This window comes from Maylandia zebra, unplaced genomic scaffold, assembly GCF_041146795.1.
Source record: "Maylandia zebra isolate NMK-2024a unplaced genomic scaffold, Mzebra_GT3a scaffold03, whole genome shotgun sequence".
Lineage (NCBI taxonomy): Eukaryota > Metazoa > Chordata > Actinopteri > Cichliformes > Cichlidae > Maylandia > Maylandia zebra.
This window is the reverse complement of record NW_027490033.1, coordinates 4,142,930-4,169,848: the sequence shown is the minus strand read 5'-3', so window position 1 is coordinate 4,169,848 and position 26,919 is coordinate 4,142,930. Positions and strand designations below refer to the sequence as shown.

The window sequence follows — 26,919 nt, the reverse complement described above, 5'->3', positions numbered from 1 at the left end:
CCTGGTCCTAATGAGGACACACATATGAACTTTCTCTTAGTATTTAGGTATGAACACAATGTAACAATGAAAGCCATGCAGCCTTTAAAGCGATCGCCACAGTGATTCTACTTTGGAAACACGAACAGGTAGAAATGGAGGCGTCAAGCCTGATCGTTCAACCTGATTGTTTGGCCTGCAAATATGCAAGAAAACTTTTTTTTTCGTAAAACAGTAGAAAAGCCAGCTATGAGTGACAAACTACATTTGCGTGATGCTGTGGTCATGTTGCATTAAGTTTCTGAAACACAAACAGAGAAGTGGTACATTTTCTTAGAACTGGTGCACTGGTGATGTAGGTGATAATTTAAATGATTACATAAGGCGGTGCTGCTGAAATGTATAAAAATGAAAGTGACAAGAACCAAGTGTTCTTTGTTCCAGTTTGACTGACTTGAACGTAACAGCGTGTCTCAGCTACACTCTGCTCATCTCGAGTCTTCGCTCCTCATTTGGTAAGAATGTTTTGTTTGTGCAATAAAAATATTTAATTCTCAACAGGCTCATGTTCTACACCTCCAAGGAAGTATAACAACCCTCGCTCCTGCCACACTTTACCTACTTTTACAATCCAGACACGGGCTTAAAAACATGCTGACATTATCTGGGTTCTGTGAGCACACAAATCCTGCATAAGCTACATGCATGTACAGTTTGAGACCAGTCTTTATGTTAGATAATCTTTCATTTTCATTCACACTGACTATCAGATGTTGCCTATTCAGTCATGTATTTGATTTATTGTAATCTTTCGCCAGCTTCAGAGCCTTTCACCTGCTGCTCCACACGACCCACTTGTGCCTGAACCGCTGCAGGTTAACCAACCAACCAACCAACAACCACTCATTCACTCATCAGTGAAGCAAAAATAAGGTAATCTCATGCTGGATGCCTTTTAGTGCAGCAAAGGTCGTGAGGTTCTTGAGTTGAGTTTTATTCGTTTTCAGATGTGCAGTGCAGATTTGTTATTACAGACCAAGCCACAATACACGAGGAGATGTGAGGAAAGCTTCCAGCGTTTACATTTATGATGATTTCATGTCCGAGTCGACGTTTAAGTTCTTGCAAATTGTTTCATTGTGTGATGTAAAGATTTCTGGCTGGCGATCAGTTTGTGAAAAGACAAAATCAAACTTCTAATGTGTCTCACTATAAGACATTTAGATTCAACAGCAATTTAAGACTCGGCCCCTTAGTTCCAGTAAAAGATACTCTTAATGCTTCTACACACCAAAACACTTATGATACGTTCATGCTCCATAGTCTGTGGGAACAGTTTGGGGATGGCCCCTTCCTGTTCCAACGTCACTGCACACCAGTGCACAAAACAAGATCCATAAAGACATGGATGAGCGAGTTTGGCCTGCACAGAGTCCTGATCTCAACCTGACAGAACTGCTCATAAATAGAGCAGAGACTGCAAGTTAATGTGTGAGATCAGTGGCTGACCTCATAAATTCCCCATACACTCCTAAACGCTGTGGAAAGCATTTACAGGGAGGTCGACATCATATGGATTAAAAATAGGATGTAATTCAAGTTTATATGTGTGTGTGAAAGCAGAGGAACAGAATCTTTTGGCAACATAGTGTATGTAACAGTAGAATATGAATGAAGGGGAAGGAGTGTATGAGAAGTCCCTGAGCACCCAAAGACAAAAGCAAAGTAACTAAGCAATCATTCAGCAGCTGATCCGACGCTTCTTGCTGGGCTTGAAGCCAGAATAGGAGCAGGCTCAACAGGAGAGGGCTGGGTGATAGTTGAAGCCTCTGCTTCCTGTTAGATTTGTATTGTTGGATTGTCATTTATGCTTAGAAATATATATTTATATATGCTTAGAAGTATATATTCATTTGTAGATTGAAAGAATGTCTCATCCTAGGAGGTCTGTAACAACTCTGTGTAGCATGAAGAGGGGGGTGCGTTCACTCCTCTTCAGAGAGACACTTGGCTCCAGGCAGGTCTCCCTCATGCATGAGTAACACAAAGAACTTTGCCTACTTGTGTCTTGATTTTTGCTGTGTAGTAAACTGTGGTTTATGCTACAAACCTATCACTTCCCATTCTACTTTAGGAACCACAAGTTAGCATGTAGACTCAAATTTATTACATATTTGTTGCAATAATTTGTGCTTTTTCTGGATAAAATTCTCAATCAGAATATTGTTTCTGTTTTTTCTTCACCAGGTAATAATGAGGATCCTGTTTATCTGTTTGCTGCTCATTGCCTCTGAGAGTTCAACGCTTGAAGAAGACGGCTATGGCAAGTTTAGAAGACAGCACATAAACGCCAAGATGACTGCAATGGATTGTGATACGGTTATAAGAAGGAAACAGATCTACAATGTTGACAACAGCTGTAAAGATACCAACACGTTCATCCTTGATAATCCAAGTGAGATCAAAAAAATTTGTGTTGAGGGAATATTTGATGAAACACTTCAAATGACAAAAAGTCACAAGAAGTTCAACGTTGTTAAGTGTGAACTAAGGAATGTGGGAGCCAGAAAACCCAGATGCCAGTATCGTGGTAATCTCCTCACTAACAGATATGTTGCAGTTGCTTGTGAAAAGAATTCACCTGTACACTTTGCAAGAGACATTCTGGTCTTAGACGGCTAACAACTAGTGTTAAGTATGTTCAGGAAAGCCCCTAATATTATTTTTTCTTTTCTCTTTGGTGGAAGCAAAACTTAGCTGTGAAGACTGTTAACCTGTAGCTAAACACACAATGAATTTGAATCTCTCTAAAACTGCAAAGTAATCACAGAACATCGAACGATTCCTGAAGCTCGTGTTGCTTTGAGTTTGTGGTCCAAAGCATTAACATGTCGTAACAGTAACATGCTGCCACTTGTTCAGTGATTCTGTCATCAGCCATGGCTGGCTTGTGACGCAGTGCCAAAGGTGACTGTGTTTCTGTGATACTTTTACAGTCTGGGGGATGTCAATGACTAGTCTCATGATCACACACATTTCACTGAACACACATGAGCTGTTTCTGTCATGAATCGCTGTGCGGCAGGCAGGAGTTGGACCCAAAGTGCAGGACTCACAGACTCAGGGAGGTGAACTCAAAACTCAGCTTTATTTGCTGGCAGGGAAAAAACATACAAACTCATCTAAACTGGGAACTTGGAAAACTCACAGAGAGACACACAGGGAGATCCACACAGCATGAGGGACGACGCGACACTGACTCAGAGAAACACAGGGTTTAAATACACTGGGAAGTAACGAGGGGAATGAGACACAGAAGGAGGGCACAGCTGGGAGAAATCAGGACTGACGAGACAAGCAAAGCAGGACGCATTCACATGAGACACGGACCATCAAAGTAAAACAGGAAGTATCACACAGAGACGCGAACTTGACACAGTGGAGACAGCAACTAAGAAATACAGAGACATAAACCATAAGGCAGAGGTCTAAGAACCAAAATACACAGGGAAATACTCAGCTGGGAACACAAGAGACTAGACTAGAGAGAGTAACAAAAAACCAACCATGAGAACATAATGCACAATGCAGAGTGACAGAAAACAAGAAACTCAAACATGCAAAGACACACAATTACACAGAACAGAGGGGACACAGAGAGACATGAAGGGCAAGGGATCAAAACTAGAAGCCATAGAATAAATCACACACAAGTACAACTAGAAAAATTTGCATTTCCTGCGAAAATGCAGTGTGGATGCTTAAAGCTGAAGCTGTATGCAAAAAGTAGCTGAAAAAGCTGAAAAGTTGCAGAAATTGTAAAAACTTTGCAGAAGCAAAAGAAGTTTGCTAAAATGGAATAACTTAGCAGAACTGCAATATCTTAGAGGAAACATAATACTTGGCAGAAATACAATAGCATAGCAGAATTTAGCAGAAATATTGTAACTTACCAGAAACATGATAACTTCTCAAAAATACAAGAATTTAGGAGAAATAGTATAAGATAACAGAAAGAATATATTTAGCCAAAAATACTTAAACATTACAGAAACACTATGATTTAGAAAAATAGTACAACAGAGCAGAAATATTGTGATTTACCAGAGACACTGTGATGAACTATGAATATTGTAATTTTAAATTGAGACTATGTTTTAGCACAAATATTATAATTTGGCAGAAATACTATAATTTAGCAGAAATACTATATTAAGCACAAATCCTATAAAAAGCAGAAATGGTATGATTAAGCACAAATACTACATTTAGTAGAAATACTTTGTTTTAGCACAAATCCCATAAAAAGCAGAAATACTGTACTATGATTTAGTAGAAAAACTATAATTAATCAGAAATACTAAATTTAGCAGAAATACTATATTAAGCACAAATCCTATAAAAGCAGAAATAGTATATTAAGCACAAATCTTATAAAATAGCAGAAACAGTATGATTTAGCACAATAGTAATAACTTAAACAGAAAAACTGGAAAAGCAAAATGGACAGCTGAAAAAATGCTGAACATGCTGAGGGTCCCTCAAATATACTTGTTAAATGAAAAAAATTAGCAAAAAAATCTATAACAGCCACACAATCACAAATATGTACACATAAGGAAACACACATGCACAGAGAGACACACTACCAAGATCAAATTCAGTCACCCAGTCTAAATATATTAAATTAGAATCTTAGAATGAGATCATCCCATTAAAAGGCTTTCTCTCTCTCTCTCTCTCTCTCTCTCTCTCTCTCTCTCTGTCACACACAGACACACACACACACACAGACACACAGGGAGAGAGAAGTAAGTTTCTAGGTCAGCCTGGGAGCTGCTGAATTTGAATCCACCAATCAGAGTGCCTGTTTACGTTTTCCCGCCAAAAGAGGTGCACCTTTTTACACACGCAGGCACAGAGAGGCACAGGATTATTGCAGCCTACTTTTCATAGTGACGACTCCCCTCAAACAAATGACCATAATTTCCTAACCGTAGGGGCTAGAGCGGTCATTCTTACACCGTTTTGTTCAGAAGAGATGGGGGAATCTTCCAGTGTTAACAATTTATCATTAAAATATGAATTATTAAAGATATTTGACTTGTAATGCAGCATAACTGAGTAGAGCGAAGCAAAAACTGCCTTGACTTGCCCTCAAACAACGGTTTGTAACTTGAAATCTGTTTGGAGTATCGATATCATTCTTTCACCGTAAGAGACAGCAGGCTTTGGTGAACAATCATGGAAATTTTCAGGTCGCTGTGGAAATCCAACAAAAAGTTATGACGAGAGAAAAAAGTGGTTCATTTCCAGACTTTGAAATCTGAAGAAATCTGAGCGAAGGACGAATTTCCTACCCTCAAACAAGTCCAACTCATTTCAGAACGGTAATAGGTGAGAAAGAAATTCTTGAATTGTGAGCGTCAGGAGTGTCTGAAGATATACCGGGACAAGCCTCATGTCTTAACTTTGCTTCGTTAAGGAGATATGACGATTCGAATATGCCTCTCATTACAGAAATGCAGCGGTGATTTTGAACAAGCTCTCCATTGACTTTATATGGACAGTTTTCTGACCTTGTGTTAGTCTGAGGAGATTTGCGAAAGTTCTATAAAAACCACAACAATGATAGTGACATTTTCTGAAAGCCAGCAAAAATGCCTACGTTTTGATGTATAATTTGTGGAAGTTGAGTGAAAATTGAGCAAGTAGCAGGAAGTTGTTCGGACATGAAGAGAAGACTGCAAAAGCTTCAGTGACACACTGGAAGCCAAGAGCATAGCAACCATAACAACGCATGTATTTTGTGAAAAATCACAATTTTGCAACTCAAAACTTTAAGAGGCATAAAAGTAAAACAGTAAAAGATTTGAAAAAGCTGAATCATACCTGAATAGCCCAATAATTTGTGAACATTTTAAAGTTTGAATGGTTGTTCTAGGTGAAAGTATGAGGAAGTAGTTAAGTTTCAAAAACAAGCAAAATTTAGCAGAATTTTGGAAGATTTCCATTCATTTCAATGGGACAAATTAAAGGAAAAAAGTGGAATATTTTAAAAAGTATAATAGTTAAAAATAGCAAAAATCATAGCAGAAATTAGCAAAAATAGTTGAATAGTTTAAAATTTGAACGGTGAAAATCGGCTGAAAATTGTGGAAGTAGTTTAACGGCGAAAAGTGTACGGAAACACCCAGAATAATAATAATAACTAGAAAAATTTGCATTTCCTGCGAAAATGCAGTGTGGATGCCTTAACGGCTGAAGATATCTGCTGAAAAAAGCTGAAAAAGTTGGAAAAAAAAAAAAAAAAAGATGCCCTGAGCAGGATTCGAACCTGGCCCTCCTGGTCAAAGGGCAGCTATTTAGCTCACTGAGCCAAACACTTTCTCACAAAGAAAAGGTGGAGAGATTGACAATTGTGCTAGCAGAATTTGGGCAAAAAAAAGGGGGTGAAAATTCTGCTGAAAAGAGTTCAATCAGCAGAATTTCTGCTGAAAAGAGGTGACTGAGCAGAATTCTGCTGAAAAGAGGTTTTTGCTGAAAAAGAGCTGAAAAAGTTTGGATTTGTGCTGAAAAGGGGTTAAAAAAAACTGAAAATTTTGCTGAAAAGGGGTGAAAAAAATGAAATTTGTGTTGAAAAGAGTTTAAAAAAAAGTTTAACTGTTAAGTGAAAGAAATGTTGCCATAAGCTGGATTTGAACCCAGGCCTCCCAGTCTGAGAACGGATGCTTATCTCACTGAGGTAAAACACAGCTCAGCCCATCATGCAAAATCAGTGACCACATTGATAATGTGTTCCATTCATTTCAATGGTCAAAAGTCATAACACACATCAGCAGAAATAGCAGAATTTTTTAAAGTTTAAACATAGCATTTCTGCTAAAACTTAGTATTTATGCTAAATAATATTTTTTTCCTGCCAAATCATAGCATTTGTGCTGGAACACAGAAAGTTCCACCAAATCATACAATTTGTACTAAAACATTATTTATGATTTAGCAGAAACATTGGGACTTGGTAGAAATACTATGATTTACATAAAATACTTTGACTTAGCAGAAGTACTACAATCTAGGAAAAAAGTACTAAAGCATAGCAGAAATTCTATCATTGAGCAGAATTACTAGGATTTAGAAGAAATACTAAGATTTGGCACAAACACTGATGTGGCTCAAGAACCTTTATTGTGCAGTTATACTATGATTTGGAAGAAATACTATACTTTGGCACAAATACTATGATTTGGAAGAAATACTATGTTTTAGCACAAATACTATGATTTGGCTCAAATACTATAACTATCCTCGGTCAGAAGGAGAGGCTGACATCCAGGGATTAGATTACCACGAGGTAGAGTTTATTGCGGTCAGATGGATGGTACAGGGAGGTATGGCATACAGTAGGAGGATGTGGAGAGGTGATATGGTGTGGTTTCTATGATTAAGAACAGGGTATGCATTACAACATGCATACAGATTAAAGATTAAGAAAACTGGTAACAAATTCCTCCACTACAAATGCACTAAGGCACTACCCAAAAGGCGCCACAAGAGGGCACTCCAACACAAGAGATGACCTATTTACACTGATGCACTTAGTAAACAGCCCCTACTTAGCCACTACATAATACAGTGATATTACAGTATACAAATTCACACAAATACTATGATTTGGCAGAAATACTATGACTGAGTAGTAATACTATAACATAACAGATTTCCTAAAAAAAACTATTAAATTGCAGTAATTCTATGACTTGGCAGAGATACTACGTTTTAGCACAAATACTATAACAACGCAGAAATACTATGACTTAGTAGTAATACTATAACATAACAGTTCAATGTTCTTGCACAAATACCACAATATGGCAGAAATACTATGTTTTAGCACAAATACTGTGATTTGGTATAAATACTATGATTTGGCACACATACTATATTCCGCAGATACACTATAACATAACAGATATTCTACAACTTAGTAGTAATACTATAACATAACAGAATTATTATTTGGGCACAAATACCACGATTTGGCAAAAATACTATGATTGGGTACAAATACTATGATTTGGCAATAATACTGCATTTTAACACAACTACTGAGATTTAATTGAAATACTATGATTTAGAAGAAATACTATTACTCCATACAAATACGATACTTTGGGACAAATACTATGTTTTGGTTCCAATACTATGATGTGCAACAAATACTATGATTTGGCACAAGTACTATGATTTAGTACAAATACTATGATTTGGCAGAAATACTATGACTTAGTAGTAATACTATAACATAACAGATATACTATGGTTTTGCAGACATACTATGTTTTTGCACAAATACCATGATTTGGCACAAATGCTATGATTTAGCAGAAATACTATGATTGGGTACAAATACTATGATTTGGCAATAATACTGCATTTTAACAACAACTACTGAGATTTGATTGAAATACTATGATTTAGAAGAAATACTATGACTCCATACAAATACGATGCTTTGGCACAAATACTATGATTTGGCAGAAATACTATGACTTAGTAGTAATACTATAACATAACAGATTTCCTAAAAAAAACTATGAAATTGCAGTAATTCTATGACTTGGCAGAGATACTACGTTTTAGTACAAATACTATAACAATGCAGAAATACTATGACTTAGTAGTAATACTATAACATAACAGTTCAATGTTCTTGCACAAATACAACAATATGGCAGAAATACTATGTTTTACCACAAATACTGTGATTTGGTATAAATACTGCGATTTGGCACACACACTATGATTTGGCAGAAATACTATGCCTTAGTAGTAATACTATAACATAACAGATATACTATGGTTTTGCAGACATACTATGTTTTTGCACAAATACCATGATTTGGCACAAATGCTATGATTTAGCAGAAATACTATGATTGGGTATAAATACTATGATTTGGCACAAGTACTATGATTTAGTACAAATACTATGATTGGGCAGAAGTACCATGTTTCAGTACAAATACTATGATTTGGCAGGAATACTCTGGTTTAGCAGAAATACTGTAATTTGGCATAAATACTATAATTTGGGATAAATACTATGATTTGGCACATATAATATATTCAGCACATATATTATAAAATAACAGAAATGTTTGGCCCCAAAACCATGATTTTGCACAAATACCATGATTTTGCAAAAATACTATGAATTGGCAGAAATACTATGATTTAGCAGAAGTACTAAGATGTAGTAGAAGTACTTTGCTTTAGCAGAAATACTATGATTGAGGAGTAATACCTAAACATAGGAGAAATATTGATACACAGACACACATACACAGAGAGTAAAGGGAACAGGAGCTGTGGAGAGTCTGGGCTTGGTATATGTAGGTCAGTTAAATTAGCTGCACCTGCTGTAGTCAGCCCTTACACACACAGACACAGAGAGAGGTGTGAGTTTTCTTCAGTGTATTTCTGACATTCAGGATTCCCCTCGAACAAATGGCCATAATTTCCTAACCGTAGAGGCTAGAACGGTCATTCAGGCATCGTTTTATTCAGAAGAGATGGGGGAATCTTCAGGTCTTCATAATTCAGAGATAAAACATAAATTATTAAAGATATATGACTTGTAATGCACTGTAACTGAGTAGAGGCGAAGCAAAAACTGCCTTGACTTGCGCTCAAACAACCTTTGGTAACTCTAAATCTATATGGAGCATCAAAATCATTCTTTCACCGTAAGAAACAGCAGGCTTTGGTGAACAGTTATGGAAATTTTCAGGGCTCTGTGGAAATCCATCAAAAAGATATGACGAGAGAAAAAAGTGCCTTATTTCCAGTGTTTGAAATCTGATGAAATCTGAGCGAGGGACAAATTTCCTACCCTCAAACAAGTCCAACTCATTTCAGAACGGTAATAGGTGAGAAAGAAATTCTTGAATTGTGAGCGTCAGGAGTGTCTGAACATATACGGGGACAAGCCTCATGTCTTAACTTTGCTTCGTTAAGGAGATATGACAATTTGAAAATGCCTCTCATTAGAGAAATCCAGCGGTGATTTTGAACAAACTCTCCATTGAGTTTATATGGAGAGTTTTCTGACTTTGTGTTACTCTGAGGAGATTTGCAAAATATCTATGAGTCCCACAACAATGATAGGGACATTTTCTGAAAGCCAGCAAAAATACCTGCGTTTTGATGTATAATTTGTGGGGCTTGAGTGGAAATTGAGCGAGTAGCAAGAAGTTGTTTGGACATGAAGAGAAAATTCAAACAGTTTCACTGTCCCCTCTGAGTTAATTGCATAGCAACCATAGCAACGCATGTATTTTCTGAAAAATCACAATTTTGCAACTGAAAACTCAAAGAGGGATAAGATTAAAACGGTAGAAGATCTGAAAAAGCTGAATCATACAGGAATAGCCAAATCATTTGAGAACATTTTAAAGTTTGAATGGAGTTTCTAGGTGAAAGTATGAGGCAGTAGTTAAGTTTCAAAGACAAGAAAGTTTTAGCAGAATTGTGGAAGTTTCCCATTCATTTCAATGGGACAAATTAAAGGAAAAAAGTGTAATATTTTAAAAAGTATAATAGTAATAAACACCAAAAGTCATAGCCGGCATTAGCAGAAAGAGCAGAACAGTATAGAGTTTGAACGGTGAAAATAGCACAAAAATTGTGGAAGTAGATCCACGGCAAAAAGTGTACGGAAACACCCGGAATAATAAAGAATAAAGAGAAACAGGAACTCAATAGTGTGGATGCCCATTGAGGGCATCCACACAATAACTAGAAAAATTTGCATTTCCTGCGAAAATGCAGTGTGGATGCCTTAACGGCTGAAGATATCTGCTGAAAAAAGCTGAAAAAGTTGAAACAAAAAAAAAAAAAAAAAAAAATATGCCCTGAGCAGGATTCGAACCTGGCCCTCCTGATCAAAGGGCAGCTATTTAGCTCACTGAGCCAAACACTTTCTCACAAAGAAAAGGTGGAGAGATTGACAATTGTGCTAGCAGAATTTGGGCAAAAAAAAAGGGGTGAAAATTCTGCTGAAAAGAGTTCCATCAGCAGAATTTCTGCTGAAAAGAGGTGAATGAGCAGAATTCTGCTGAAAAGAGTTTTTTTCTGAAAACAGCAGAAAAAACTGAAAATTTTGCTGAAAAGAGTTGAATGAGCAGAATTCTGCTGAAAAGAGGTTTTTGCTGAAAAAGAGCTGATAAAGTTTGGATTTGTGCTGAAAAGGGGTTAAAAAAACTGAAAATTTTGCTGAAAAGGGGTGAATAAAATGAAATTTGTGTTGAAAAGAGTTTAAAAAAAGTTTAACTGTTAAGTGAAAGAAATGTTGCCATAAGCTGGATTTGAACCCAGGCCTCCCAGTCTGAGAACGGATGCTTATCTCACTGAGGTAAAGCACAGCTCAGCCCATCATGCAAAATCAGTGACCACATTGATAATGTGTTCCATTCATTTCAATGGTCAAAAGTCATAACACACATCAGCAGAAATAGCAGAATTTTTTAAAGTTTAAACATAGCATTTCTGCTAAAACTTAGTATTTATACTAAATAATATTTTTTTCCTGCCAAATCATAGCATTTGTGCTGGAACACAGAAAGTTCCACCAAATCATACAATTTGTACTAAAACATTATTTATGATTTAGCAGAAACATTGGGACTTGGTAGAAATACTATGATTTACATGAAATACTTTGACTTAGCAGAAGTACTACAATCTAGGAAAAAAGTACTAAAGCATAGCAGAAATTCTATCATTGAGCAGAATTACTAGGATTTAGAAGAAATACTAAGATTTGGCACAAACACTGATGTGGCTCAAGAACCTTTATTGTGCAGTTATACTATGATTTGGAAGAAATACTATGTTTTAGCACAAATACTATGATTTGGCTCAAATACTATAACTATCCTCGGTCAGAAGGAGAGGCTGACATCCAGGGATTAGATTACCACAGGTGGAGTTTATTGCGGTCAGATGGATGGTACAGGGAGGTATGGCATACAGTAGGAGGATGTGGAGAGGTGATATGGTGTGGTTTCTATGATTAAGAACAGGGTATGCATTACAACATGCATACAGATTAAAGATTAAGAAAACTGGTAACAAATTCCTCCACTACAAATCAGTCTGATGCCACTTTTTACAGGGTTCCCGTTTACTAAGGCACTACCCAAAAGGCGCCACAAGAGGGCACTCCAACACAAGAGATGACCTATTTACACTGATGCACTTAGTAAACAGCCCCTACTTAGCCACTACATAATACAGTGATATTACAGTATACAAATTCACACGAATACTATGATTTGGCAGAAATACTATGACTGAGTAGTAATACTATAACATAACAGATTTCCTAAAAAAAACTATTAAATTGCAGTAATTCTATGACTTGGCAGAGATACTACGTTTTAGCACAAATACTATAACAACGCAGAAATACTATGACTTAGTAGTAATACTATAACATAACAGTTCAATGTTCTTGCACAAATACCACAATATGGCAGAAATACTATGTTTTAGCACAAATACTGTGATTTGGTATAAATACTATGATTTGGCACACATACTATATTCCGCAGATACACTATAACATAACAGATATGCTACAACTTAGTAGTAATACTATAACATAACAGAATTATTATTTGGGCACAAATACCACGATTTGGCAAAAATACTATGACTTAGTAGTAATACTATAACATAACAGATTTCCTAAAAAAAACTATGAAATTGCAGTAATTCTATGACTTGGCAGAGATACTACGTTTTAGTACAAATACTATAACAATGCAGAAATACTATGACTTAGTAGTAATACTATAACATAACAGTTCAATGTTCTTGCACAAATACCACAATATGGCAGAAATACTATGTTTTACCACAAATACTGTGATTTGGTATAAATACTGCGATTTGGCACACATACTATGATTTGGCAGAAATACTATGCCTTAGTAGTAATACTATAACATAAGAGATATACTATGGTTTTGCAGACATACTATGTTTTTGCACAAATACCATGATTTGGCACAAATGCTATGATTTAGCAGAAATACTATGATTGGGTATAAATACTATGATTGGGCAGAAGTACCATGTTTCAGTACAAATACTATGATTTGGCAGGAATACTCTGGTTTAGCAGAAATACTCTGATTTAGCAGAAGTACTATCTTTTGGGAGAAATTCCTGCTAAAAGGTACTATTTCTGCGTTTTAGCAGAAATACTGTAATTTGGCATAAATACTATAATTTGGGATAAATACTATGATTTGGCACATATAATATATTCAGCACATATATTATAAAATAACAGAAATATTTGGCCCCAAAACCATGATTTTGCACAAATACCATGATTTTGCAAAAATACTATGAATTGGCAGAAATACTATGATTTAGCAGAAATACTATGATTTGGCAAAAGTACTTAGATGTAGTAGAAGTACTTTGCTTTAGCAGAAATACTATGATTGAGGAGTAATACCTAAACATAGGAGAAATATTGATACACAGACACACATACACAGACAGTAAAGGGAACAGGAGCTGTGGAGAGTCTGGGCTTGGTATATGTAGGTCAGTTAAATTAGCTGCACCTGCTGTAGTCAGCCCTTACACACACAGACACAGAGAGAGGTGTGAGTTTTCTTCAGTGTATTTCTGACATTCAGGATTCCCCTCGAACAAATGGCCATAATTTCCTAACCGTAGAGGCTAGAACGGTCATTCAGGCATCGTTTTATTCAGAAGAGATGAGGGAATCTTCAGGTCTTCATAATTCAGAGATAAAACATAAATTCTTAAAGATATATGACTTGTAATACACTGTAACTGAGTAGAGGCGAAGCAAAAACTGCCTTGACTTGCGCTCAAACAACCTTTGGTAACTCTAAATCTATATGGAGCATCAAAATCATTCTTTCACCGTAAGAAACAGCAGGCTTTGGTGAACAGTCATGGAAATTTTCAGGGCTCTGTGGAAATCCATCAAAAAGATATGACGAGAGAAAAAAGTGGTTCATTTCCAGAGATTGAAATCTGATGAAATCTGAGCGAGGGACAAATTTCCTACCCTCAAACAAGTCCAACTCATTTCAGAACGGTAATAGGTGAGAAAGAAATTCTTGAATTGTGAGCGTCAGGAGTGTCTGAACATATACGGGGACAAGCCTCATGTCTTAACTTCGCTTCGTTAAGGAGATATGACAATTTGAAAATGCCTCTCATTAGAGAAATCCAGCGGTGATTTTGAACAAACTCTCCATTGAGTTTATATGGAGAGTTTTCTGACTTTGTGTTACTCTGAGGAGATTTGCAAAATATCTATGAGTCCCACAACAATGATAGTGACATTTTCTGAAAGCCAGCAAAAATACCTACGTTTTGGTGTATAATTTGTGGGGCTTGAGTGGAAATTGAGCGAGTAGCAAGAAGTTGTTTGGACATGAAGAGAAAATTCAAACAGTTTCACTGTCCCCTCTGAGTTAATTGCATAGCAACCATAGCAACGCATGTATTTTCTGAAAAATCACAATTTTGCAACTGAAAACTCAAAGAGGGATAAGATTAAAACGGTAGAAGATCTGAAAAAGCTGAATCATACAGGAATAGCCAAATCATTTGAGAACATTTTAAAGTTTGAATGAAGTTTCTAGGTGAAAGTATGAGGCAGTAGTTAAGTTTCAAAGACAAGAAAGTTTTAGCAGAATTGTGGAAGTTTCCCATTCATTTCAATGGGACAAATTAAAGGAAAAAAGTGTAATATTTTAAAAAGTATAATAGTAATAAACACCAAAAGTCATAGCCGGCATTAGCAGAAAGAGCAGAACAGTTTAGAGTTTGAACGGTGAAAATAGCACAAAAATTGTGGAAGTAGATCCACGGCAAAAAGTGTACGGAAACACCCGGAATAATAAAGAATAAAGAGAAACAGGAACTCAATAGTGTGGATGCCTATTAAGGCATCCACACAACTAGAAAAATTTGCATTTCCTGCGAAAATGCAGTGTGGATGCCTTAACGGCTGAAGATATCTGCTGAAAAAAGCTGAAAAAGTTGAAACAAAAAAAAAAAAAAAAAAAAAATGCCCTGAGCAGGATTTGAACCTTGCCCACCTGGTCAAAGGGCAGCTATTTAGCTCACTGAGCCAAACACTTTCTCACAAAGAAAAGGTGGAGAGATTGACAATTGTGCTAGCAGAATTTGGGCAAAAAAAAGGGGGTGAAAATTCTGCTGAAAAGAGTTCAATCAGCAGAATTTCTGCTGAAAAGAGGTGAATGAGCAGAATTCTGCTGAAAAGAGTTTTTTTCTGAAAACAGCAGAAAAAACTGAAAATTTTGCTGAAAAGAGTTGAATGAGCAGAATTCTGCTGAAAAGAGGTTTTTGCTGAAAAAGAGCTGAAAAAGTTTGGATTTGTGCTGAAAAGGGGTTAAAAAAACTGAAAATTTTGCTGAAAAGGGGTGAAAAAAATGAAATTTGTGTTGAAAAGAGTTTAAAAAAAGTTTAACTGTTAAGTGAAAGAAATGTTGCCATAAGCTGGATTTGAACCCAGGCCTCCCAGTCTGAGAACGGATGCTTATCTCACTGAGGTAAAACACAGCTCAGCCCATTATGCAAAATCAGTGACCACATTGATAATGTGTTCCATTCATTTCAATGGTCAAAAGTCATAACACACATCAGCAGAAATAGCAGAATTTTTTAAAGTTTAAACATAGCATTTCTGCTAAAACTTAGTATTTATACTAAATAATATTTTTTTTCCTGCCAAATCATAGCATTTGTGCTGGAACACAGAAAGTTCCACCAAATCATACAATTTGTACTAAAACATTATTTATGATTTAGCAGAAACATTGGGACTTGGTAGAAATACTATGATTTACATGAAATACTTTGACTTAGCAGAAGTACTACAATCTAGGAAAAAAGTACTAAAGCATAGCAGAAATTCTATCATTGAGCAGAATTACTAGGATTTAGAAGAAATACTAAGATTTGGCACAAACACTGATGTGGCTCAAGAACCTTTATTGTGCAGTTATACTATGATTTGGAAGAAATACTATACTTTGGCACAAATACTATGATTTGGAAGAAATACTATGTTTTAGCACAAATACTATGATTTGGCTCAAATACTATAACTATCCTCAGTCAGAAGGAGAGGCTGACATCCAGGGATTAGATTACCACAGGTGGAGTTTATTGCGGTCAGATGGATGGTACAGGGAGGTATGGCATACAGTAGGAGGATGTGGAGAGGTGATATGGTGTGGTTTCTATGATTAAGAACAGGGTATGCATTACAACATGCATACAGATTAAAGATTAAGAAAACTGGTAACAAATTCCTCCACTACAAATCAGTCTGATGCCACTTTTTACAGGGTTCCCGTTTACTAAGGCACTACCCAAAAGGCGCCACAAGAGGGCACTCCAACACAAGAGATGACCTATTTACACTGATGCACTTAGTAAACAGCCCCTACTTAGCCACTACATAATACAGTGATATTACAGTATACAAATTCACACGAATACTATGATTTGGCAGAAATACTATGACTGAGTAGTAATACTATAACATAACAGATTTCCTAAAAAAAACTATTAAATTGCAGTAATTCTATGACTTGGCAGAGATACTACGTTTTAGCACAAATACTATAACAACGCAGAAATACTATGACTTAGTAGTAATACTATAACATAACAGTTCAATGTTCTTGCACAAATACCACAATATGGCAGAAATACTATGTTTTAGCACAAATACTGTGATTTGGTATAAATACTATGATTTGGCACACATACTATATTCCACAGATACACTATAACATAACAGATATTCTACAACTTAGTACTAATACTATAACATAACAGAATTATTATTTGGGCACAAATACCACGATTTGGCAAAAATACTATGATTGGGTACAAATACTATGATTTGGCAATAATACTGCATTTTAACACAACTACTGAGATTTAATTGAAATACTGTGATTTAGAAGAAATACTATTACTCCATACAAATACGATAATTTGGGACAAATACTATGTTTTGGTTCTAATACTATGATGTGCAACAAATACTATGATTTGGCACAAGTACTATGATTTAGTACAAATACTATGATTTGGCAGAAATACTATGACTTAGTAGTAATACTATAACATAACAGATTTCCTAAAAAAAAAACTATGAAATTGCATTAATTCTATGACTTGGCAGAGATACTACGTTTTAGCACAAATACTATAACAACGCAGAAATACTATGACTTAGTAGTAATACTATAACATAACAGTTCAATGTTCTTGCACAAATACCACAATATGGCAGAAATACTATGTTTTAGCAAAAATACTGTGATTTGGTGTAAATACTACGATTTGGCACACATACTATATTCCGCAGATACACTATAACATAACAGATATTCTACGACTTAGTAGTAATACTATAACATAACAGAATTATTAATTGGGCACAAATACCACAATTTGGCAAAAATACTATGATTGGGTACAAATACTATGATTTGGCAATAATACTGCATTTTAACACAACTACTGAGATTTGATTGAAATACTATGATTTTGAAGAAATACTATTACTCCATACAAATACGATGCTTTGGGACAAATACTATGTATTGGTTCCAATACTATGATGTGCAACAAATACTATGATTTGGCACAAGTACTATGATTTAGTACAAATACTATGATTTGGCAGAAATACTATGCCTTAGTAGTAATACTATAACATAAGGGATATACTATGGTTTTGCAGACATACTATGTTTTTGCACAAATACCATGATTTGGCACAAATGCTATGATTTAGCAGAAATACTATGAATGGGTACAAATACTATGATTTTGCAATAATACTGCGTTTTAACAACAACTACTGAGATTTGATTGAAATACTATGATTTAGAAGAAATACTATGACTCCATACAAATACGATGCTTTGGCACAAATACTATGATTTGGCACAAGTACTATCATTTAGTACAAATAATATGATTGGGCAGAAGTACTATGTTTCAGTACAAATACTATGATTTGGCAGGAATACTCTGATTTAGCAGAAATACTATGTTTTAACATAAATACTATCTTTTGGCAGAAATTCCTGCTAAAAAGGACTATTTCTGCTTTTTAGCAGAAATACTGTAATTTGGCATAAATACTATAATTTGGTATAAATACTGTGATTTGGCACATATAATATATTCAGCACATATACTATAACATAACAGAAATATTATGATTTGGCCCCAAAACCATGATTTTGCACAAATACCATGATTTGGCAAATATACTATGATTTTTCAAAAAATACTATGATTTAGCAGAAGTACTAAGATGTAGTAGAAGTACTTTGCTTTAGCAGAAATACTATGATTGAGGAGTAATACCTAAACATAGGAGAAATTTTGATACACAGACACACATACACAGACAGTAAAGGGAACAGGAGCTGTTGAGAGTCTGGGCTTGGTATATGTAGGTCAGTTAAATTAGCTGCACCTGCTGTAGTCAGCCCTTACACACGCAGACACAGAGAGAGGTGTGAGTTTTCTTCAGTGTATTTCTGACATTCAGGATTCCCCTCGAACAAATGGCCATAATTTCCTAACCGTAGAGGCTAGAACGGTCATTCAGACATTGTTTTGTTCAGAAGAGATGGGGGAATCTTCAGGTCTTCATAATTCAGAGATAAAATATAAATTATTAAAGATATATGACTTGTAATACACTGTAACTGAGTAGAGGCGAAGCAAAAACTGCCTTGACTTGCTCTCAAACAACCTTTGGTAACTCTAAATCTATATGGAGCATCAAAATCATTCTTTCACCGTAAGAAACAGCAGGCTTTGGTGAACAGTCATGGAAATTTTCAGGGCTCTGTGGAAATCCATCAAAAAGATATGATGAGAGAAAAAAGTGACTCATTTCCAGAATTTGAAATCTGATGAAATCTGAGCGAGGGACAAATTTCCTACCCTCAAACAAGTCTAACTCATCTCAGAACGGTAATAGGTGAGAAAATAATTCTTGAATTGTGAGCATCAGGAGTGTCTGAAGATATACCGGGACAAGCCTCATGTCTTAACTTCGCTTCGTTAAGGAGATATGACAATTTGAAAATGCCTCTCATTAGAGAAATCCAGCGGTGATTTTGAACAAACTCTCCATTGAGTTTATATGGAGAGTTTTCTGACTTTGTGTTACTCTGAGGAGATTTGCAAAATAACTATGAGTCCCACAACAATGATAGGGACATTTTCTGAAAGCCAGCAAAAATACCTACGTTTTGGTGTATAATCTGTGGGGCTTGAGTGGAAATTGAGCGAGTAGCAAGAAGTTGTTTGGACATGAAGAGAAAATTCAAACAGTTTCACTGTCCCCTCTGAGTTAATTGCATAGCAACCATAGCAACGCATGTATTTTCTGAAAAATCACAATTTTGCAACTGAAGACTTAAAGAGAGATAAGATGAAAACAGTAGAAGATCTGAAAAAGCTGAATCATACAGGAATAGCCCAATCATTTGAGAACGTTTTAAAGTTTGAATGGAGTTTCTAGGTGAAAGTATGAGGCAGTAGTTAAGTTTCAAAGACAAGAAAGTTTTAGCAGAATTGTGGAAGTTTCCCATTCATTTCAATGGGACAAATTAAAGGAAAAAAGTGTAATATTTTAAAAAGTATAATAGTAATAAACACCAAAAGTCATAGCCGGCATAAGCAGAAAGAGCAGAACAGTTTAGAGTTTGAACGGTGAAAATAGCACAAAAATTGTGGAAGTAGATCCACGGCGAAAAGTGTACGGAAACACCCGGAATAATAAAGAATAAAGAGAAACAGGAACTCAATAGTGTGGATGCCTATTAAGGCATCCACACAACTAGAAAAAATTGCATTTCCTGCGAAAATGCTGTGTGGATGCCTTACGCTGAAGATTTCTGCTGAAAAAAGCAGAAAAAGTTGAAAAAACAAAAAACATTGCCCTGAGCGAGATTCGAACCTGGCCTTTCTGATCTATAGGCGGCGTCTCACCTTACTGGACCAAACTGATTCTTACAAAGAAGAGGTGGAGAGACTGACAATTCTGGTGAAATTAGCAGAAGCTGCTTAGTATTGTGCTAATAAGAGGTGAAAAGGCTAAACATTTAGCAGAAAAGAGGTGAATCAGAAGAAGTTCTGCTGAAAAGAGGTAAAGAAGCAAAAAGATGAGTTGAAAAGAGGTGTAGAAGTGCTTGCTGAAGATGGCTGTATGTGTAATGACACACTGGAGAGTGTCAAGAAAGCAGAGCGCATGCAAGCAGGGAACATGTGTAGCAACTGTCACAGGTAGGATTCGAAACTCTGCCCCCGGGTCTCACGGCAGCTGCCCTACCCTCTGAGCCAAATGAGTTCTGGTCTCAAGCAAATATATGATGAGAGAGAAAATGTGCACTGTGGAGCAGAAGCTCAAATTAGCAGAAAAGAGGTGAAGAGGAAGAACTTTGTTGTGAAATGAGGTAAAGAAACTGAAATTTGTGCTTAAAACAAGTGAAAAAGCTGAACTCTGAAATCCTGCTAAAACAGTAGTAGAGGCTGATATTTTTCAGCTACTCACTGAGCCAAACTGGTTCTCACGTAACTGAAAAAAGGTGGAAAAGCTTAAAATTCTAATGAAAACAGCAGAAGAGGCTAAGTGCACTGTGGAGCAGGAGCTCTAATTAGCAGAAAAGAGGTGAAGAGGAATAATTTCTGCTGAAAAGAGGTAAAGAAGCAAAAAGCCGAGTTGAAAAGAAGTGTAGAAGCAGAAGTGCTTGCTGAAGATGGCTGTATGTGTAATGACACACTGGAGAGTGTCAAGAAAGCAGAGCGCATGCAAGCAGTGAACATGTGTAGCAGCTGTCACAGGTAGGATTCGAACCTCTGCCACCGGGTCTCACGACAGATGCCCTACCCTCTGAGCCAAATGAGTTCTGGTCACAAGCAAAGATATGATGAGAGGGAAAATGTGCACTGTGGAGCAGCAGCTCAAATTAGCAGAAAAGAGGTGAAGAGGAAGAACTTTGTTGTGAAATGAGGTAAAGAAACTGAAATTTGTGCTTAAAACAAGTGAAAAAGCTGAACTCTGAAATCCTGCTAAAACAGCAGAAGAGGCTGATATTTTTCAGCTACTCATTGAGCCAAACTGGTTCTCACGTAACTGAAAAAAGGTGGAAAAGCTTAAAATTCTAATGAAAACAGCAGAAGAGGCTGAGTGCACTGTGGAACAGAAGCTCAAATTAGCAGAAAAGAGGTGAAAACAGCAGAAGAGGGTGAGATTTGTGCTGATAAGAGGTGAAACTGCGGAACCAATCAGAGGTACTGCTTCTGTCTGCTTCATCAGGCTGTGTACTTGTATGTATTTCTGCCATAGACTGTTAACCAGAATCTGAGGTCCATATTAGAAAAGCTGCTAAAATCATTAAACTTTGCAGAATTGTAATAAATTATCAATATGAATTACCGGTCTGTGATAGTGTATAAATTTGTAGTTAAAAAAAAAACATGTGGGCCAAGGTGGAATCGAACCCACGACCTCTGGTCTGAAGAGCGGTGTCATTACCAATCGCGCCACCTCTAAGGGGGCGGGCGCTTTGAAAAAAAGGGTGATGAGGAGTCAGAATTAGATCGCGGTGAGACGCGAAAAACGCCGTTTTTTGGAGTTACAAAACGTCGTGTAACTCAAAAACTAGGTGGGATAGAAGCATAATTCTTGCACTGGGTGAATCAGCGGACTTTGGTGTACTTTGACTGCGATTTACATAGCTCTTTGTATCTCCGTCGCGGAGATATGACGAGAGAAGAAACGGCTTCATTTTCGGAATTTGAAAAATGAGAGGAGGACAGATTTCCACCCCTCAAACAAGTCTAACTCATCTCAGAACGGTAATAGGTGAGAAAATAATTCTTGAATTGTGAGTGTCAGGAGTGTCTGAAGATATACAGGGACAAGCCTCATGTCTTAACTTTGCTTCGTTAAGGAGATATGACGATTTGAAAATGCCTTCAGTTTCAGTATTTCAGCTCTGAGTTTCACAACCTCCCCATAGACTTTGAATGGGGAGTTTTTAGACCATGTGTCACTTCGAGGCAAATTGTGAAAAAAACGTAACTCTCACAATAATTATAGTGACACTGTCTTAAAGCCAGCAAAAATACCTACGTTTTGATGTATAATTTGTGGAAGTTGAGTGGAAATTGAGCGAGTAGCAAGGAGTTGTTCAGACATGAAGAGAAAATTCAGAACGGACGAGTGTGCAGTGGGAGTTAATTGCATAGCAACCATAGCAACACATGTATTTTCTGAAAAATCACAAAGTTGTAACTGAAAACTTAAAGAGTCATTACATGAAAACGGTAACAGATATGAAAAAGCTGAATCACACAGGAATAGCCCAATCATCTGAGAACGTTTTAAAGTTTGAATGGAGTTTCTAGGTGAAAGTATGAGGAAGTAGTTAAGTTTCAAAGACAAGCAAGTTTTAGCAGAATTGTAGAAGTTTCCCATTCATTTCAATGGGACAAATTAAAGGAAAAAAGTGTAATATTTTAAAAAGTATAATAGTAATAAGTACCAAAAGATATAGCAGTCGAAAGCAGAAATAGCAGAACAGTTTAGAGTTTGAATGGTAAAAATCGGCTGAAAACTGAGGGAGTAGTTAAGCGGCAAAGAAACGGAGCAACTAGAATAATAAAGGATAAAGAATAAAGAGAAACAGGATCTCAATAGTGTGGATGCCTACGGCATCCACCCAACTAGAAAAATTTGCATTTCCTGCGAAAATGCTGTGTGGATGCCTTAACGCTGAAGATGTCTGCTGAAAAAAGCTGAAAAAGTTGAAAAAACAAAACAAAAAACATTGCCCTGAGCAGGATTCGAACCTGGCCCTTCTGGTCTAAAGGTGGCAATTCACCTCACTGCACCAAACTCATTCACACAAAGAAGAGGTGGAGAGAGTGACAATTGTGGTGAAATTAGCAGAAGCTGCTTAGAATTGTGCTGATAAGAGGTGAAAAAGCTAAACATTTGGCAGAAAAGAGGTGAATCAGAAGAATTTCTGCTGAAAAGAGGCAAAGAAGCAAAAAGATGAGCTGAAAAGAGGTGTAGAAGCAGAAGTACTTGCTGAAGATGGCTGTATGTGTAATGACACACTGGAGAGCAGTGACACACAAGAAAGCAGAGCGCATGCAAGCAGGGAACATGTGTAGCAACTGTCACAGGTAGGATTCAAACCTCTGCCACCGGGTCTCACGGCAGATGCCCTACCCTCTGAGCCAAATGAGTTCTGGTCACAAGCAAAGATATGATGAGAGGGACAATGTGCACTGTGGAGCAGAAGCTCAAATTAGCAGAAAAGAGGTGAAGAGGAAGAACTTTGTTGTGAAATGAGGTAAAGAAACTGAAATTTGTGCTTAAAACAAGTGAAAAAGCTGAACTCTGAAATCCTGCTAAAACAGCAGAAGAGGCTGATATTTTTCAGCTACTCATTGAGCCAAACTGGTTCTCACGTAACTGAAAAAAGGTGGAAAAGCTTACAATTCTAATGAAAACAGCAGAAGAGGCTGAGATTTGTGCTGATAAGAGGTGAAAATGCTGAACCAATCAGAGGTACTGCTTCTGTCTGCTTCATCAGGCTGTGTACTTGTATGTATTTCTGCCATAGACTGTTAACAAGAATGTGAGGTCCATATTAGAAAAGCTGCTAAAATCATAAAACTTTGCAGAATTGTAATAAATTATCAATATGAATTACCGGTCTGTGATAGTGTATAAATTTGTACTCAAAAACTAGGTGGGATAGAAGCATAATTCTTGCACTGGGTGAATCAGCGGACTTTGGTGTACTTTGACTACGATTTACATAGCTCTTTGTATCTCCGTCGCGGAGACATGACGAGAGAAGAAATGGCTTAATTTTCGGAGTTTGAAAAATGAGAGGAGGACAGATTTCCACCCCTCAAACATGTTTTTGCAGAAACACTGTAATTTCGCTTAAATAGTATGAAATAGCAGTAATACTATGATTTGGCAGAAATACTACTTTTTAGCACAAATACTATTGTACAGAATGGTGTACGTCAGTTTAATGCTGGGTGGTGCTGCAATAGTAACTATCCTCGGTCAGAAGGAGAGGCTGACATCCAGGGATTAGATTACCACAGGTGGAGTTTATTGGCGGTCAGATGGATGGTACAGGGAGGCATGGCATACAGTAGGAGGATGTGGAGAGGTGATATGGTGTGGTTTCTATGATTAAGAACACTGGCAACAAATTCCTCCACTACAAATCAGTCTGATACCACTTCTTACAGGGTTCACGTTTACTAAGGCACTACCCAAAAGGCGCCACAAGAGGGCACTCCAACACAAGAGATGACCTATTTACACTGTAAACACCCCCTACTTAGCCACTACATACTACAGTGATATTACAGTATACAAATTCACACAAATACTATGATTTGGCAGAAATACTATGACTTAGTAGTAATACTATAACATAACAGTTCAATGTTCTTGCACAAATACCACAATATGGCAGAAATACTATGTTTTAGCATAAATACTGTGATTTGGTATAAATACTACGATTTGGCACACATACTATATTCCGCAGATACACTATAACATAACAGATATTCTACGACTTAGTAGTAATACTATAACATAACAGAATTATTAATTGGGCACAAATACCACAATTTGGCAAAAATACTATGATTGGGTACAAATACTATGATTTGGCAATAATACTGCATTTTAACACAACTACTGAGATTTGATTGAAATACTATGATTTTGAAGAAATACTATTACTCCATACAAATACAATGCTTTGGGACAAATACTATGTTTGGGTTCCAATAATATGATGTGCAACAAATACTATGATTTGGCACAAGTACTATGATTTAGTACAAATACTATGATTTGGCAGAAATACTATGCCTTAGTAGTAATACTATAACATAAGAGATATACTATGGTTTTGCAGACAAACCAAGTTTTCTGCACAAATACCATGATTTGGAACAAATGCTATGATTTAGCAGAAATACTAAGATTGGGTACAAATACTATGATTTGGCAATAATACTGCGTTTTAACAACAACTACTGAGATTTGATTGAAATACTATGACTCCATACAAATACGATGCTTTGGCACAAATACTATGATTTGGCAGAAATACTATGACTTAGTAGTAATACTATAACATAACAGATTTCCTAAAAAAAACTATGAAATTGCAGTAATTCTATGACTTGGCAGAGATACTACGTTTTAGTACAAATACTATAACAACGCAGAAATACTATGACTTAGTAGTAATACTATAACATAACAGTTCAATGTTCTTGCACAAATGCCACAATATGGCAGAAATACTATGTTTTAGCACAAATACTGTGATTTGGTATAAATACTACGATTTGGCACAAATACTATATTCCGCAGATACACTATAACATAACAGATATTCTACAACTTAGTAGTAATACTATAACATAACAGAATTATTAATTGGGCACAAATACCACAATTTGGCAAAAATACTATGATTTGGCACAAATACAATGACATGGCAAAAATACTATGATTGGGTACAAATACTATGATTTGGCAATAATACTGCATTTTAACACAACTACTGAGATTTGATTGAAATACTATGATTTTGAAGAAATACTATTACTCCATACAAATACGATGCTTTGGGACAAATACTATGTTTTGGTTCCAATACTATGATGTGCAACAAATACTATGATTTGGCACAAGTACTATGATTTAGTACAAATACTATGATTTGGCAGAAATACTATGCCTTAGTAGTAATACTATAACATAAGGGATATACTATGGTTTTGCAGACATACTATGTTTTTGCACAAATACCATGATTTGGCACAAATGCTATGATTTAGCAGAAATACTATGAATGGGTACAAATACTATGATTTTGCAATAATACTGCGTTTTAACAACAACTACTGAGATTTGATTGAAATACTATGATTTAGAAGAAATACTATGACTCCATACAAATACGATGCTTTGGCACAAATACTATGATTTGGCACAAGTACTATCATTTAGTACAAATAATGTGATTGGGCAGAAGTACTATGTTTCAGTACAAATACTATGATTTGGCAGGAATACTCTGATTTAGCAGAAATACTATGTTTTAACATAAATACTATCTTTTGGCAGAAATTCCTGCTAAAAAGGACTATTTCTGCTTTTTAGCAGAAATACTGTAATTTGGCATAAATACTATAATTTGGTATAAATACTGTGATTTGGCACATATAATATATTCAGCACATATACTATAACATAACAGAAATATTATGATTTGGCCCCAAAACCATGATTTTGCACAAATACCATGATTTGGCAAATATACTATGATTTTTCAAAAAATACTATGATTTAGCAGAAGTACTAAGATGTAGTAGAAGTACTTTGCTTTAGCAGAAATACTATGATTGAGGAGTAATACCTAAACATAGGAGAAATATTGATACACAGACACACATACACAGACAGTAAAGGGAACAGGAGCTGTTGAGAGTCTGGGCTTGGTATATGTAGGTCAGTTAAATTAGCTGCACCTGCTGTAGTCAGCCCTTACACACGCAGACACAGAGAGAGGTGTGAGTTTTCTTCAGTGTATTTCTGACATTCAGGATTCCCCTCGAACAAATGGCCATAATTTCCTAACCGTAGAGGCTAGAACGGTCATTCAGACATTGTTTTGTTCAGAAGAGATGGGGGAATCTTCAGGTCTTCATAATTCAGAGATAAAATATAAATTATTA

The 26,919-nt window shown here is 36.2% G+C and overlaps 1 long non-coding RNA gene across 1 annotated transcript; it reads left to right on the top strand.

Annotated features, from left to right (window-relative positions):
• The first annotated feature begins 425 nt into the window (after window positions 1–425).
• Window positions 426–3,258, top strand: LOC143415740 (uncharacterized). The gene is made up of 3 exons (XR_013096164.1): window positions 426–494; window positions 798–912; window positions 2,227–3,258. It is a non-coding gene; the product is annotated as an uncharacterized LOC143415740 (long non-coding RNA).
• Window positions 3,259–26,919: the final 23,661 nt, after the last annotated feature.